Genomic DNA, 4,475 nt, shown 5'->3' on the forward strand with positions numbered 1-4,475 from the left:
AAAATGCCCATGTCCCAAGCAGGCACGGTCATTCCCCTGCCCACTTCAGACCAATAACCACATACAGACTTGCTAAGTTGGAGGAAGAACTTTAAAAACTGTAAAAATGAGAACAGGACACAGAAGACTCCACCTTTCCCCTTCCTACAGCCAACGCTCACACCTCTTAACTGTTATCTGCACACACAGGAGCTCTCATGAGAGAAAAGCTTAATACCAAGTAAACTGACCATAAGACACCCAAGTCCAGAGGAATTCCTGGCAGATGCTTAGAAAGTAGGGTTGAAAATAACACCATCTCACAACAGCTAAAATTGCAGCACAAGTCCTCATCTAGGAGAAGACAAACCCAGGCTGCCCAGGACATCAAAGCATACGTCAGACTGGGGAAGAGAGTGAGATCACTCCATTCCACAGCCACAGGCGATCCACTCACATCTGTGATAAAATGGGCTTTTTCCGGAACAAAGAGTATCCAGATGAAGAGGCCCTTTGAGGGCCTAGTAACAGTTAGTTCTCTGATAACACTGACACTGAGATTGCCTGCCCAGAAACTGGTAGAGCTGGAGGTATTTTGGACACTGTTCTAAAGGTCGTAGCCAGTGCAGGGAGGTCTTATCACACCACTCTGGACAGATGGCCTGGAAGGCCCTTGGGGGCTCTGTGTTGGGAAGCTGACCTCTGGTGGTCCAGGAGCTCCCAGGAGATGGGCTCTCCAGTAAACCCTCCAGGGATTTCCATTAGACTGATGAGTTTAATGAAGATGGAGAACAGGGCCAGCAACCCACCTAAGATATAGATGTTCAACATATGCTTCACGGTGGCTCCAAGGATCCCACTCCTTAACAGAGCAGTAGAGTTGCCTTCTGCTTCTGGAAGGTGTCTGGATCCTCCAGGAGGAAGGGCCAGGAGAGGCCCACTTGCTGTAATAACGAGTTGTGTGGAATCAGAAGGAAAGTCAGTTAATGAAATGTTGACCCAGACGTCTCTCCATAGATAAAAGTGCAGCTCTCAGTGAAACCTCTTTTTATTTTTAAAATAAATTGCATGTAAAAAGCAAAGGAGAAAAGGAAAGATATACCCATTTGAATGCAGAGTTCTAGAGAATAGCAAGGAGAGATAAGAAAGCCTTCCTCAGCGATCAGTGCAAAGAAATAGAAGAAAACGATAGAATGGGAAAGACTAAAGATCTCTTCAAGAAAATTAGAGATACCAAGGGAACATTTCATGCAAAGGTGGGCTCAATAAAGGACAGAAATGGTATGGACCTAACAGAAGCAGAAGATATTAAGAAGAGGGGGCAAGAATACACAGAACTGTACAAAAAAGATCTTCATGACCCAGATAATCATGATGGTGTGATCACTCACCTAGAGCCAGACATCCTGGAATGTGAGGTCAAGTGGGCCTTAAGAAGCATCACTACAAACAAAGCTAGTGGAGGTGATGGAATTCCAATTGAGCTATTTCAAATCCTCAAAGATGATGCTGTGAAAATGCTGCACTCAATATGCCAGCAAATTTGGAAAACTCAGCAGTGGCCACAGGACTGGAAAAGGTCGGTTTTCATTCCAATACCAAAGAAAGGCAATGCCAAAGAATGCTCAAACTACCACACAATTGCACTCATCTCACATGCTAGTAAAGTAATGCTCAAAACTCTCCAAGCTAGGCTTCAGCAATACGTGAACCGTGAACTTCCAAATGTTCAAGCTGGTTTTAGAAAAGGCAGAGGAACCAGAGATCAAATTGCCAACATCCGATGGATCATTGAAAAAGCAAGAATTTCAGAAAGACATCTATTTCTGCTTTATTGACTAAGCCAAAGCCTTTGACTGTGTGGATCACAATAAACTTTGGAAAATTCTGAAAGAGATGGAAATACCAGACCATCTGACCTTCCTCTTGAGAAATCTGTATGCAGGTCAGGAAGCAACAGTTAGAACTGGACATGGAACAACAGACTGGTTCCAAATAGGAAAAGGAGTACGTCAAAGCTGTATATTGTCACTCTGCTTATTTAACTTATATGCAGAGTACATCATGAGAAACACTAGGCTGGAAGAAGCAAAAGCTGGAATCAAGATTGCCGGAAAAAATATCAATAACCTCATATATGAAGATGACACGACCTTTATGGCAGAAGTGAAGAAGAACTAAAGAGCCTCTTGATGAAAGTGAAAGAGGAGAGTGAAAACGTTGGCTTAAAGCTCAACATTCAGAAAACTAAGATCATGGCATCTGGTCCCATCACTTCATGTCAAATAGATGGGAAAACAGTGGAAACAGTGGCTGACTTTATTATTGGGGGCTCCATAATCACTGCAGATAGTGACTGCAGCCATGAAATTAAAAGACGCTTACTCCCTGGAAGGAAAGTTATGACCAACCTAGACAGCATATTAAAAAGCAGAGACATTACTTTGCCAACAAAGGTCCGCCTAGTTAAGGCTATGGTTTTTCCAGTAGTCATGTATGGATGTGAGAGTTAGACTATAAAGAAAGCTGAGCGCCAAAAAATTGATGCTTTTGAACTGTAATGTTGGAGAAGACTCTTGAGAATCCCTTGGACTGTAAGGAGATCCAACCAGTCCATCCGAAAAGAAATCAGTCCCAGGTGTTCATTGGAAGGACTGATGTTGAAACTGAAACTCCAATAGTTTGGCCACCTGATGCAAAGAGCTGACTCGTTGGAAATGACCCTGATGCTGGGAAAGATTGGGGGCAGGAGGAGAAGGGACGACAGAGGATGAGATGGTTGGATGGCATCACCAACTCAGTGGACATGAGTTTGGGTAAACTCGAGGAGTTGGTGATGGACACTGAGGCCTAGCATGCTGTAGTTCATGGGGTCACAAAGAGTCAGACACGACTGAGCGACTGAACTGAACTGATACAACTTTTTCCCTTTTGAGAGACTAAAAAGTACCCCAAGAGTTGCACTAAGACAAGAAATTCCACTTTCCTTTTAACAAATTACACATCTAAACTTATCCCACTTATTACTATAATACTAATCAATAAAATAATCTTACTTGCATTTGGAAAATAAGAAAAGAATACACAATGGTTAAATTTGGCTCAGAAATCAAGCTCAATCTGTTTCCAAGACTTGGAAGAATTTCTTTTTTAGTTTCAGTTCCTGATCCTTCTGAATTCTCATCTCATCAACATCGCTCTTCCTTCATCTCTGGATTGATGGAATATTCCTTATCAACTGGACGTAATGGAGTAAGGGAAGGCAAGAGCCAAGGAGGAATCTTCCATTTCTTGCTGAAGAAACAGGAATGAAGATGATGCCATGAACTAAAGTAGGGAACATGACAGAACTAATCACTTTGCCAAGGGAAAATAACATAGTCGGTTTTGAGACACAATGTCTAAAAGTTCCCACAAGACATCTAAGGAGAGATGTTCTATAGAAAGTTGGAAATTATCTACAATCCAGGAAAGAGAATGCACCAAGAGGTACAGATTTGAGAGTCAAATTTTAAAAAATCAAAAACTCTGAATCAGTACCACATTCATAACGAAGTCATGGTAAGAACTGTGGGCATATAGAGGAGGCAAACAAACACCACTGCTCTCAGAGCTTTGTGCCCAGGGAAGGCATCACAAAACTGTCAGAGTTCTTTCTTGCTAAACCCAAGAGATTTCAGAAACCTCAGTACCGCTCTTCCAACATCTGCAACCTACCAACCCAAGAGAGAAGGGCTATATGTATACATATAGCTGATTCACTTCTGCATGCAGCAGGAACTAACAACACTGTAAAGCAACAATACCAATTTTTTAAAGCACATTTCTTTTTCTAATGCAAGGCATCATGAATACAGAAAAAATTAGTTCTTTGTGTTTTCCCAATACCACCATGCCTGGCACATAGCAGGCACTCAACAAGAATTTGATTGGCTTTGGTGATCTGAATTTTCATATTATATTTTCACTCCTGGAAAAAAATGCCTATGGAAAATATTTGGTAAGATTTTACTTTCATTTTCAAATAAATTAACATAGTTTAAAGAGGTAAGAAACAACATTTGGCAAATACTATTTCAATAACCATTTTAATGCCATCAGAATGATTTCATCATTTCCCAGGAAATTTGCAAAGTATTACTGAATAAATAGTCACATCACTTCCTGAAATTTCATGCAGCTGGAAATCCCGCTGGCTCCAAAAACAGGAAAACAAAACATCTTTTTCTCTTTTTGTTGGATTTACACACTTCTTTTCAAAAATATTATAATCCTTCTGTCCTCAACATTGTCTCAAGAGTCATTAAGAATCACATTCTCATTTAGTTTAGCTAGCTGTATGGAACACCACTTACTTCCTGCCTCTAAGTATCCCTTCTCTATAATATGTTTTAAATTAAGATCACAAAGCGACTCTGGCAGCTTATCTATGGCAACAACATCCATAAAACACCATTTGTTCCATTTCTTCACTTAATTCTTCTTTAACTGAAAGA

At 40.8% G+C, this 4,475-nt stretch overlaps 1 pseudogene; it reads right to left on the minus strand.

Annotated features, from left to right (window-relative positions):
* Nucleotides 1-618: 618 nt before the first annotated feature.
* On the minus strand, nucleotides 619-3,934 carry LOC145545705 (hypoxia-inducible lipid droplet-associated protein-like; annotated as a pseudogene).
* Nucleotides 3,935-4,475: the final 541 nt, after the last annotated feature.

This window comes from Giraffa tippelskirchi, chromosome 4, assembly GCF_054371585.1.
Source record: "Giraffa tippelskirchi isolate mGirTip1 chromosome 4, T2T-mGirTip1v1.2.pri, whole genome shotgun sequence".
Taxonomy (NCBI): domain Eukaryota; kingdom Metazoa; phylum Chordata; class Mammalia; order Artiodactyla; family Giraffidae; genus Giraffa; species Giraffa tippelskirchi.